A 13,841-nucleotide genomic window follows, 5' to 3' on the forward strand; every position below is an offset into this window, starting at 1 on the left:
CAGAATGTAGATAATACGAGCTCAAGAGGAATTAATTACAGGAAAAGTGGTTATTCATGAATGCTGTTCGTGAAGGTCATGTCAAAAAATAACAAACAGAGCCACTTTAAAATGGAGCCAGGGCTGCCATTGCAGAGGAATTGCCTTGCGTGTCTTATGCCTCAAACCTTTGGAATATTAAAAAAGAGGCAAAATAACCTTTGGATTGGGCCTAAGCAACATTGTGCCCCAAAGAACTGTTTGTAAAGATAACAAGAAAGCAGTCATTATGACTACTGGACTGAAAATTAAAATCACTGTTTAGAATTAACATCACTATGTCCTGCTATCTGCACCCACAGAAATGTCTTCCTTCTATTGATATAATTGTTTAACTTCCCTTTCTCATAAACATCAATTGCCTTTGCCTCCTAATCAGAACACTATTTGGGCTTCTACCCGAATCAGTGCTTCCCAAATAGTTATTCTTTGATTGCAAATAAATGCTTGTTGCCTCTCACTTTGAAAGGCCTTTCATTTTTAAGTTAACAATCATGAGAACCAAGGTTGGAGGCAATGTCCCCAGGGCCAACATGAAAAGTCACATCAAAGATCAAGACAGTAAAGATACCACTGCTGCTGCCATTGAGGACAGACACCGAAATTGGCATCAGTGTGGACCTGAGGTACCTCTGAAGAAATGCAGCAAATGACACCTCTAACAACCAGGTCCGATGGCAACTGTCGATATAACTTGTCATCAGAATGGATTCTGTTTGGCCCCTGCTTCTCCAAACCATGAGCTGCTAATTCAAAAACAGATGTTGGTGTGTTTGATTGGCCACATGCCCCGCTGCTAGTTGCAAGGAAAGTGGGTCTGTGTCATCGTCAGATTCTATGGTAGGGTTGACTTGGCCTCATGACTTAAAAGAGTCCCCACATGCAGGAAAGTAATCGTGACACTGGGAGGAGATTCTCCCCCCAAAAAAGTCCCTTATACTATCCTTGAATCATCAAAGAGAGAAGACAGAAACAATATCTCTTAAGTACCTACCCAGGAATAGGCCCATTGCTTAGCATTTTTAAAGCATATTATCTCATTTAATTTCATTTGATTTAATCACCACAATGATCTTTAAGGCAGATATGATTTCTTTCCATTTGCGAGGGTAGATTCTGAGGCTAAGAACTTGTACACAGTGACAGACCAGATTTGTCACCCAGTTTATCTTGGTTCAAAGTCATGTGTTCTTGAAGGATGCAAAAAAAAAGTACACTTATTAGAAAGTCATGTACCAAATGTTTCCCACTGTATCTTACACATACTGCTATAGTGGAGTTCACAGGCCTTTCCCCAACAGCTTTATTTACATGGAAAAATCCCTTGCCTCACACTGAAGCCCCTTTCAGGTCAAGACAGCACCTTCTTCTCTGGATCTATAAATAGCCCACACGGTGCCTGAGCACACGAGAGGAGCTCAATCCTTGTTTGCTGAATAAATTGCACCAATCTTGAAAATTCATTTCTGCGATGAAAGGGGTAATGCTGAGGTAGACAGAACAGCCCTATGAAGTTGCATAATTGCACAGCTGCCCTGTAGGAAGTTATGAAGGAAACAATACAATGCACCATTTTCATACAGGAGAGATGGTGCCTTTAAGGAAATAAACACCCCAATATGAGTCATCTTAACAGAGCTCTCAGCATTCTAAGTCAGCTGTGCAGTAACACACTGAGAATATACAGAGAGAATTAAACCATTTTTCTTACCTCATACATTCTAACGTCTTTTCAAGCTACTCATTTATCCTGAACCCCAATCCCCTTGCCAGAAGACCTGGCTTAGCAATTTTTTCAGATAAAAATAAAAATCCTCTTAACTTGAAGGGAAATGGTAGTATATAAATTTCTTAGGTATAAAGAAAATCTTAACTCATATTTCAAAATTTATTACTCTATATTTTTTCAGAATGTTGATTCCTTAAGAGGGAGATTTAGGTTAGATAGCAGAAAGCATTTCATAACTGGGTAGTTAATAGCTGGAATAGGTTGTGAAATTTTCCTCTCTGGCAATCTTTGAAAATTGGATAGATCCCCATTTATCTTTGATGATTTAGTCCGCCTGGGTGCACGGGGAACAGGCTTCGTGGGTTTCTAGAGTCCCTTCCAGCCTGACTTATCATCACCTTCATTCATCATAAAGCCTTTCTTTAGCATCTAATTAGCTCTGAATTTTGTGTCCAGGTTGGTGGAAGAGCACTACAGGATGCTTGTTTTTGCTTTCTAGGAATTTAAAGTCTTTAGTAACCCAGAGAAGTGATTCCTCCAGTATACGCAAATGAACAAATAAATACAATTAGCCAATAACAAATGGGGTGATGTCACCTGTGCCAATTCAGGATAAGTGCCCTGGGCATAGGGAGCAAGTAAGCGGATGGAAATGGTGGGATTTGAGGAAAAGAGCAGATTTCTGTGCCATCAGCTTTTCTCCAGCTGATGTACAGAAGATGAGAATGTTTAAAATGTTAAGACAGGGGCATTTGGTGAAGGGCAGGGACAAAGGGGAGAGTGGCAAACACAACAGGCCTTCTAGACATGTGATGAGAATCTGAGACCCTTCACAGGACTGGAGGAAAGCTGACAGATGGGCTGTTTCCAGACTGTGGAAGAAAGAAGGTTTTCAAAGAGAGGGGATCTCAGAATAGAACAAAACCAAAGAGCGGTTAAGAGGGATGAGACGCATCACCAACACCTTGGTTCTGAATTGGGCAGCCAAGGTAAGAACGTCAGCCATATCTTTGGCAAAGGACGTCAGAGGAGAGTGAAAGGGCTTACACAGTGGACAGTCAAACAACACGGGCAGCAACAGCATTAAACATTACCTGAGGTTAGAAAAGGGTCACAATAATAAAGATCGACCTCACCTTTTCCCTTCAACCACATACAGAGCAGGATTCTCTCAACTGTGGCCCTATTGACATTTGAGGCTGGATCATTCTTTGTTGTACGGGGCTGTCCTGTGCACTCTAGAATATTTAGCTGCATCTTTGACCTCGACCCACTCGATGCCAGTAGCATCCAACCATTCCACTTGTGAAAACAAAAAATGTTTCTAGATATTGCATAATGTCCCCTGAGGAGATGATGGGAGAAGGGGCGGGGTTAAAACTGCCCCATTAAAAAACCACTAGTAATAGACAATTGAAAATAATTTAACCAGAAATAATCTGCCTCTCATTAACGTATTTGTAATAAAAAACAAAAGAAAATCAACAAATCCAAATGTCACTGCATGCACAAAGAGAAAGCCAAACTGGATTAAAATCTGCTAGAGCAAAGCTTTCCACCTAAAATTTGTTTGTATCTCTGAGGACCCATCAGAAAACACAGCTATGAGTCCCCATTTCAACTAAGTGTCAAATAAATAGATTCGTTTCTTTGAATGAAATCTCTGATCATATGAAATTACAAACAGTCCTGGAGGAAAAACATTTTAAGGTATTATTGGTCCTTCATACCTTGGTGTAAATGAATAGATCATCAGAAACTTTCAGAGAAGCAAGTACTTTCGTTCTTGTTTTGAGGAATTAAGATAAGTAAGCAGGATATCATCTCCTGTATTTAGTTCTACCCTTGCCCTTCAACAGTCTCTCCAGGGTCACTAGGGCTGAAAGCGTGGAAACTACATTTCCCAGCATCCTTTAGCAAGGCTTTCGTTTACATTGTGCCAGTAAAAGTCATTCACAGAGATGTGATAGGGCAAGAGAGAGAAGACATTATTCACTGACAGCAGGAGTCAGAGGTGTGCGTGTCAACAGATGATATACGCAGAGTTTTGTTGGGATCTTCCAAGCACCTTCCTGAGAATCATCCCATTAAGTGCTGAAGGCTTAATGGGAAGAGAACAGATACTGGTTTCTTGCCTTCCCTGCGCTTCCTAAGTTCTTGATATTAGCAAGGTTTCCTTGACCTTCACTACCTAATTCCACTAACAGTGTGAGAGCAGGTAATTCTCTATATTCAATCCCTTCCTGCTCACTACACCTAGAGTGGTTTCTGTTTACCTTACTCAACCTTGACTAATACATGGATGACGCCTTAAGATAAGGGCACGGGAGACCAGGGGAGTTAGAGACACCAAACAAGAGCATCACCATGAAGTAGAGGATACTGTAATCGTTTCCTAAGATTGCCATAACAAAAGAACAAAAATTGGGGGGGGGCGAAAAACAACAGAAACTTATTCTCTCACATTGTGGAAGCTAGAACTCTGAAATCAAGGAGTCAGCAGGACCCTGCTCCCGCTGAAGGCTCTAGGGAAGAATTCTAGATGAATAATCTTCCCTTGCCTCCTACTAGCTTCTGGTGGTTGCCAACCACCAGAATTCCTTGGTTTGTAGCTGCATTACTCCAACCTCTATTTCCATTGTTCCGTGACCATCTTCCCTCTGTGTCTCTGTCTCCACATATCCTTCCCAAACCAGTCATCTTGGACTACAAACCACGCTAATCCAGTATGACCTCACCTGCAAAGACCATACTTCCAAATAAGGTCACATTCACAGGTACCAAGCCATGATGTTTAGCGGGACACTATTTTACCCAGTGCAGGCATCAAAGACCAAATGTGCCTCTTGCTTCCTCTCTCCCAAGGCAAGTCCTGCCATAGAGGTTGATGCACTAAGCATCATGGTAAGTACGCCCAGCATTGTAGATGTAGTGTTCTTAGAACTAAATCTCCAAATCAAACATGAATGCCTGCCCCCCACCCCAAATGTTCCCTATAGGTGAAGTTATTCCTTCTGACGGCAGGATGCTTACATAGCCACACAAACTACTACTCCATATAGGTCATACATAGGATGATATAAATAAATATTGTTCAGTGTATTCATTCAACGAAAACATTTTGTCAGCAACATGCATTTAGCTCCAAGCTAAACCAAAGAAGAGCAAGAGACTGTTTAATTGTTGATGCAATCTCAATCATTTTCATACAACTGGAGATGAATATAACCTTCTCGGGTTATTTAAAATGTTGCATGTGTACTGTCAATAAGATACATAATATGTGTGTGGGCCAACTTCTCTGCAAATCTCTCATCAGTCAGGAGGATTATAAGAAAAACCTGGCACCCAAAAGGAGCTGCAGTTTGGCAGGCTGTAAGGAAATGAGGATTATAGCCAGAAACAATGGCATGAGAGGGGGAAAACAAAGCAAAAGAAAAAACACCCAGATCAGAGAAAGACAACAAATCTCTAGGCAATAATCAATACCTAGGTGAATTCTTATGGAATAATATAAGTCATGAGGATGTTTATTATCTCTTCACAACTGTAAAATTAGGGAAAGAAAAAGCTCTGTTTAATTTTCAAATCAAGTCTATAAATAAGCACACGAACCCGAGGGGGGTTGCATGAACTTGGAAACATCTATTCGTTAATAACTGTCATCACACACAGCAACGGGAAGCACCTTCCCTTCTGACACACCGTACCGTCCCACTGTCCTCCCCTCTCCCACCCGTTTTTTCCTGACTGTACTGAGAAAGGCACAGACAACATTAGCAACTTCTTGGCACTTCATTTATTGAGTGTCAAAGCTAAAAGCACCACTGACATGCTAGGCACCTTGGTTTCATCACCATCTCTTATAAGTGGGAATATTTCAGGCCTGAAAACAAAGCCATCCACTGGAGGACCAACCAGAAATAGCAGGTTAGCAAGGGGACTGCCAACCACCCCACCACATTCTCTGGTCACTGCTTTTGCTGCTGTTGTTGAAGGATTTGCTAAAAACATTACATGAGGATTTGTGGTTTTTTTTCCCCAATTATATATAAAAAAAATTACACACTCTTTTAGAAATGCTGTGAAAATACAGAAAAATAGAAAAACCTACAAAAAAAGAACGTACAATCTTACCATCCATAGACGACTAATCGTTTTTCTGTTCTCATTCCAGACTTTAATAAATACATACGCTAGAGAAAATTTGTGTTTTAAGAGAAAATTATGCATTGCTAAGGCTCTCCACTTTAGAACACACCTTTGCAAGTTATCTGATACAAGTGTGTGGTAGCTGTCTACCTTTCATTGCCTTTGAGCTATTTTGCAACTCTGTAAGTTGTAGATAACTTAGAGCAATGCAAAATAATTCTCGTCTATAGATGTAAATAAATAAATTCAGTAAGGCAGAGGTGCGATTGCCTCCCTTTCCTGCTGTTGAAGAGTCCACTTTTGCAACCATTTGCAAATCCATTTCAATATTCCTGATCCATACATGTGCCGGTTTTTAGATCTCTTTTGAATCATTCTAACATCTTACCAGTTCCCTCACTAACAATGAGTTATATAAAATGGTTAACATGTATGTGCTCATTTGATATTGGTATAAGACTCATGATTTTACTTTGTCTTGAAAATTATATTTTAACGCACATGTTCTTTATGTAATCCCACGATAACAATTTCCTTGTAGCCTGATTTGCTCTTTTAACAATACATCACAGATCTTTTTCATGATGACTAATATAGATTTGTAATGAATACATATTATACCAACTGCAGGATTGTTCCATACGAACGGATATTTTGGTGGTTTCTAATATTTTGCTCTGGTGAACAATACCACAATGAACATACTTGAACAAAATTGCACACCTGTCCAATGAATTCTTTGTGCAGGTTTCTAGAAGTGGACTTGCTAGGTAAAAATGCCTGCAAATCTAAATACAGAAACCTGTTGCTGGCAGGCTGTACACAAGTATACTCCTGCGAACATTACGTGAGAGGACCCACTTCTAGTAGGGTAGCCAACTCAAATGCCGACAAGGCCAGGCAGGTAACAGAGAGGTGTTACTCAGGCCCTGTGCAAGACCACAGAGAGATGACTTATGATGGCAACTGAAGAGTGCTCACTGCCTGCTCCAAAAGGCATTCAAAAATGAAACACACAAACAGACACACACACACACACACACACACACACACACACACACACTTTCCTAAAATTTAAATTGTCTACTTTATTGAATAAAGACATATTAGTGAGAAATCTAGCCTGGCATTAACTTGTTTAAATAAAAAGCTCATTCTGTGAGATGCATTGCTACTCATGTAATTGACAGAAAAAAATCATCCAGCAAGCTGTATTCCCTTACAATCAAATAAGGAGACACAAGGAAGGGAAAGGAGGAGCAGCCATTATGGTAAGACAGAATCAAACCCAACAAACCTGCATCTATAGTCATATCTTCAATCAATACACAGTCTCTAGAAACAATCTAAAAAACCATTGAGATACAGGAAACAACTTTTTTTTTTTCATCTTCTGTTATTGGTATATGTTGAGCATTACAATTTTTTTTCTTTTTTTTCTTTTTTTTTATTAGTTTCAGGTGCACAAGACAAAGTAATACTTAGACGTTTATCATTTCTATCCCTCACACTGTGTAAACCCCCCTCCCCCCATCCACTACCCCTCTGACATCGCACAGCCATTACATTTACACTGTCTCTATTCCTAATGCTGTACTCCGCTTCTTGTAAATATATATATATATATATATATATATATATATATATATATATATTTGTAGGTGACATTCATTATTGTTCAGCTTCAGCTTCAGGTGTATACAGTGCAGTGATCAGGCATCTACATCACTCCTGAGGTGGTCTCCCTAATGAGACAAGTGTCCATCGGATACCCTACAAAATCTTTCCATTATTGATTACATTCCCCAAATTGACTTTCGTATCCCGGTGGCCATCTTGTGGTTACCGACTGTGCTTTCTAATCCCCTCACCTTCTCCCTTATCCCCACCCCCCCACCCATCTAGCAACCCTCAGTTTTTCCTCTTTGTCTCCAAAACTGTTGCTGATTAGTTCATTCACTTATTCTTTTCTTTAGATTCCACATATGAGATCATATGGTATTTGTCTTTCTCTGTCTGACTTATTTCACTTAGCATAATGTTCCTTAAGACCATCCATGTTGTTGCAAATGGTAAGATTTCTTTCCTCTTTATGGCTGCGTAATACTCCATTGTATAAATGTACCACAGTTTCTTAATCCAGTCGTCTACCGATGGGCATTTTGGTGGAAACAACGTTTTAAAATGCTGTAACTCATGGGAGGGCGTTGGGGTGAGTGAAAAAGAAGAACAAATTGGTGGTTACACAGTAGTCATGGGGATGTAGGGTATAGCATAAGGAATATAGGCAATAATATTGTAATAATTGTGTATGGTGTCAGATGGGTACTAGATTTATTGGGGGGATACAAGGGAGGGTGAAAAAGGTGAGGGATTAAGAAGTACAAATTGGTAGTTACAAAATAGTCATGGGGATGTAAAGCATAGACAATATAGTCAATAATATGGTAATAACTATGTATAGTGCCAGGTGGGCAATAGACTAGTCAGGAGGGTCACTTCTTAAATTATATAAATGTCTAACCACTATGCTGTACACATGAAACTAATATATTGAATGTTAAAATAGTGTTTAAAAACTCAAAAAAATAACTAAATAAAAAATAAACAAACTAAATAAAATGCTATAACTTATATTTATAAAACTCAAGGGGGTTCAATTCATCCATCTGGCACACTTATCCCATTCCTTCTCACCCCCCCCCCCATAAAATACTTCTATCCATTTATTTCAAAACTATCATTTTCCACTTATAAATGAGTCAGAGTAATTTGAATCTTCAAGGATTCTTTGAATTTTATGACCACAAAACTTGGAGAAATCTGCAGTCTAATGGAGATGACATTTGAATATGGCAAGAGAGTCGAAGAAATGCTAAACCAATCAAACTGTGAAGGAAGTCACATATCTCCTTGGGGGAGGAAGTCATCTAAGAGTAGATGGAAGAATTATGCAAAACACCACCTGAATCAAAGGCCTCGCTACTCAACCGTGGCCTGTGTACCAGCAGGTAGGCATCACCTGGGAGCCTGAGAGAAAGGCAGGTCCCACCCAAACCTCCTGAATCAAAATCTTCATTTCAAGGAGACCCCAAGTGATCCATGAGGACATTAGAGATTAAGAATCACTGGTCAAGAAATAGGGATAATAACAGTGGTTGGTATTTCTCATCAGTGTCACAAGTATAAATCAAGACCAGTGCTGTGCAGCTTGGCTGAATTACAAACTGGGTGGGAACTGAGATGGGAACTTCAACTTGCTTTGGTGAGGATGATGTTTTTCCTTATTGGATATCTTTTAACTCAAGAAAGGTTTAGAATCAAGTATAGAAATGATGGAATAAATCAATCCCACAGTATTAGAGTTAATCTGTATATACTTGATATAATAAATACTTTATATTACTTAACAGACTTTGGTATATGGAATGTCTAATAGGTTAGGCTTGGAATTCTAATTTAAAATGTGCACTTCAGGGGTGGCCGGTTAGCTCAGTTGGTTAGAGCGTGATGCTCCTAACACCAGGGTTGCCGGTTCGATCCCCACATGGGCCACTGTGAGCTGCGCCCTCTACAACTAGAGTGAAACAACTACTGTACTTGGAGCTGATGGGTCCTGGAAAAACACACTTAAAATAAATAAAAGTTTTAAAAAACAATGTGTACTTCAGTAACTGCTTTAGATATCGGTTTAGACATTAAAAGACAGTTTATAGATGGAGCTGAAACATTTAAGAGAACAAAACACTTGCACGTCTAAGTTTAAAACATTAGCTTTATAAGAGTAATGTCAATACTTGGAAGGGTTTGCCAGACAATTGAAGAACTTTAAAAGAAATACAGAAATGCCATTTTAAATGTTTCAGGAGATTTAAATATGTCTTTATAAATGTGACTTTGAATTTTGCTAGATTAAAAAAAATTTTTTAAATGAGAAACAGGATTTTGAGTATGTAACTTTAATCTATTGGATATCAAGTTAGTTCAAAAACTTGCCCCTTAAATAATCTTTTCTGTGTATAAAAGTCACTCTCAACACACATGCAAGAAAATCACATTTATGGCCAGATCTTGGATAAAAGAGGAAAGGTGGCATTGGGAACTTCTGTTTCATGCCCAAATTGTCCCTCTTCTGGGTATCTACCCAAAAAATCTGAAAACATTTATCCATAAAGACAAGTGTGCTCCAATGTTCATTGCAGCTTTATTTACGGTGGCCAAGACATGGAAACAACCAAAAGGTCCTTCGATAGATGAATGAATAAAGAAGTTGTGGTATATATACAGAATGGAATAATATTCGGCGGTAAGAAAAAATGAAATAGGACCATTTGTGACAACATAGATGGATCTCGAGATTATAATGTTAAGCGAAACAAGTCAGACAGAAAAAGCAGAGAAACATATGATTTCACTGATATGTGGTATATAAACCAAAAACAACAAAAGAACAAGACAAACAAATGAGAAACAAAAACTTTTAGACACAGACAATAGTTTAGTGGTAACCAGAGGGTAAAGGGGGTGGGGGTGGGAGATGAGGGTAAGGGGGATCAAATATATGGTGATGGAAGGAGAACCGACTCTGGGTGGTGAACACACAATGGGATTTATAGATGATGTATTACAGAATTGTACACCTGAAATCTATGTAACTTTACCAACAATTGCCACCCCAATAAACTTTAATTGAAAAAATAATAATAATAACTAAATGTAGGGCTTGCTATCAGCATTACCCGAGTGTTGCACTAGGAATAGAAACGTGTGAGAAGAAACAGTATTCCCTCCGAAAAATCCATCCGGCTTTTTCAGCATGCCTCTGCTCTCAATAGCTTTTATGCCTCAGAGAATCTAAAATCCTGGGACTTGAGATGGAATTCAAAAACGTTATAATTATTTTTATAATATTTTCTTACATACTAACCTACGTCATACACAAAATTTCCAAATTTTATATAATGGTATTCCAGTAAACACTAACGGTCCCCCACTTCTTTCCTTACCCCCAACACCTGTTACCTATACATTCGATAATAGGGCAGCTATCCCAAATTTTTTAAGTGCCTCTGTGATTAACCTGTATAACTTTGTATCTCACCTCTGCTAGCTTCTTGCTATAACTGGAACAAAACAGTGATATGAATATGGTTACATAAGTTAACGTTAACCCATATCCTAAAGACAATTAGGTTACATTTAAAGGCCCCTAATGAGGAATCCAGATTTCAGAGGCAGCCAAGGCAAGCACTTCAAATGTGTTATCTATTAGGTTGGGGCAAAAGTAATTACAGTTTTTGCAATTATTTTTAACCTTTTAAACCGCAATTACTTTTGCACCAACCTAATACATCTGCACCAGAGGGTTTGTTAATTAGCATAAGGGGTGTTAGAAATCATTTTTCATTAAAGAAATGAGTGGTGTTACAGAATTGTGGTCACCAGGAAGGCTATTCAGACCCTATTGCATGAGAAAAGAATAAGAATTGGGCAAAACCAACAGCTGTATACCTAAGAGTAATACTCTGAATTCTGCCATAGGATATGGTCTTGAGCCAAATTTCTCACCTTCACCCACCATCCACTTGACAGAGGACAATGTGCCTGGTACAGCTGAACACCTCCCAACATGTCTGTTGCCAAGAGAATTCTTGGGGCGGGTACTGCAAAGGGGCTTCCCTAACTTCCCAAAGAATAGAGAGTAGATCTGTTCTCTTTTTTTGCTCTCATTTTTATTCTTGCTTTTTGCCGTATCACTGATTAATACCTATACAAATGCTGATCTGAGACTTGCTTCCATTATAACATTGTAAAATACCACCCACTAGCCAGGTCATAGAAAAAAAGAGATATAGATCTCCCCTACCTCTATTTGTCAGACTTTCACCAAAGAAACAGACAATTTTTAAATCATCCAATTAGCATAAATCCTCTTACAAGGACTCTTTCGCCAGTTATTTCCCACTGACCTGGGGTCCTATTTTCTCCAAAAGGCATATATGTCCGTTTCAACAATCAAAGTACAGCACCTAGATATTTCTGACATTAAAGAAATGTTTGATAATATTTTGGAGGAAAAATAGGAGTTAGTTACCAACAATTCAGGAAGACCATCAAGCCATATTCAAAAAATGACAAAGCTTTCAAAGTCAATAGATTTATCTTAGAAGATTATGTGCTGCATATAAGCCAGACAGTTAGCACAATTGAGAAAACCATCCAGCAATCCTGAGATGGACAAACAGGTATAAAAACATAAGAACGGATTTGAAACCAGGCAGAGAAGTTCCCACTTTTCATATCTGACATTGTTCTCCACCTCCTGCTGGCTTTGTTCTCGTTTCATACTATGTTTGCCAATGCCTTAAAAGGAAACTGCAATTGCACACACTATATTTTTAATCAGGAACACTCACTATATTTTCTATCACGAGAAAATTTTCTGAGCTATCTATCCATTAAAAAAAATGTCAGATAAACAGATGTGCTAATGTGTGGTGCCTTAACACCGTCCACCAAGTTCTTCCTCTGTTGTGTAGGTGGACCTTCTTCTAGAGCAGAGGTTCTTAAAGTGTGGTCCCTAGACCTACAGCCTCAGCATCATGTGGAAACTTGTTAAAAATGCAAATTCTCAGACGCGACCACAAACCTAATGAATCAGAGGCTCTGGAGGTAGGGCCTAGTAATCTGATTATAACAAGGTCTCCAGGTAATTCTGATGGACACTAACGTTTGGGAATTACTGTTCAATATCGGGCACATACCCTGTCTCCCCGAAAATAAGAGCTAGCTGGACAATCAGCTCTAATGCGTCTTTTGGAGCAAAAATTAATGTAAGACCCAGTCTTATATTATATGATACTATATAAGACCCCGTCTTATATTATAGTAAAATAAGACCGAGTCTTATATTAAGTTTTGCTCCAAAAGATGCATTAGAGCTGATGGTCCAGCTAGGTTTTATTTTCGGGGAAACACGGTACCTAGTTAAACTTGGAAACAGTGACTACAGAGTACACAAGCTGTCATCTTTAGAGGGAGGGGAAGCAGATGGGAAGGAGGTTCATCCTTCTGTCATGCTTGACTGGCAAGGTGAAAGAGAAGTAATCATGCAAATTCACAATATCCTTCCTAACATGGCATTACACCTCACTCCAGTGTCAATGTGGCTGCCATCTTTGCACATGCTCTCCAGTTATCAGCCACCATTCTACAGGGCGAAGTTTCAAAACACCTGTTGGTGACTAAAGAATACTGCCTTTCTATACCACTACAGAAATAACAAAGGCAGGCTAATTGAATCACCATGGATGTCCATGTCACATGGTAGGCAGTGGCATGGAGGCCAGTCACAGCTATGCCACTACAGGGCACTGAGCTCCCGTTTGAGGATTGTGCATAGAAATTTTGGTTGTTTCAAAATGTGATAAAGTTGATTCCACCAGCAGAGAAGAGACGGCTCATTGAAACCAAACCCAAAGCAGACTAATGCCTTCAGGCGAAAGCTCTCTAGTATGGAAAGAGTTGATTCATAAGCAATTTTTGGTTTAATTAATTTTTTAATAGACTTGATTTTTAGAACGGTGTTCAGTTCACAGCAAAATTGGATGGAAGTACAAAGTGTTCCCATATGAATGGTGTTGGTTTTTGTTAAATGCTTTTTCTGCTTCTATCGATATGATGTAATTTTTCTTTTTTAGCCTGTTGATGTGATAGATTACATTAATTGATTTTCAAATGTTGAACCAGCCTTGCACAGTTGGGAAAAATCCCACTAGGTCATTGTGTATAATTCTTTTTATACATTGTTGGATTCAATCTGCTAATATTTTGCTGAAGATTTTTGCATCTATGTTCATGAGAGATGTGGGTCTGTAGTTTTCTTGTAATGTCTTTGTCTGGTTTGGGTATTAGGGTAATG

At 38.9% G+C, this 13,841-nt stretch overlaps 1 protein-coding gene and 1 non-coding gene across 7 annotated transcripts in view; one reads left to right on the plus strand and one right to left on the minus strand.

The window, feature by feature from the left end:
- FRMPD4 (FERM and PDZ domain containing 4) overlaps positions 1-13,841 on the minus strand; it is a 746,993-nt gene that overhangs the window by 451,705 nt on the left and 281,447 nt on the right. The window lies entirely within an intron of this gene.
- TRNAR-CCU (transfer RNA arginine (anticodon CCU)) lies at positions 9,402-9,475 on the plus strand. The gene has a single exon. It is a non-coding gene; the product is annotated as a tRNA-Arg (tRNA).

This window comes from Rhinolophus ferrumequinum, chromosome X, assembly GCF_004115265.2.
Source record: "Rhinolophus ferrumequinum isolate MPI-CBG mRhiFer1 chromosome X, mRhiFer1_v1.p, whole genome shotgun sequence".
In the NCBI taxonomy this organism is placed as follows: Eukaryota; Metazoa; Chordata; class Mammalia; order Chiroptera; family Rhinolophidae; genus Rhinolophus; species Rhinolophus ferrumequinum.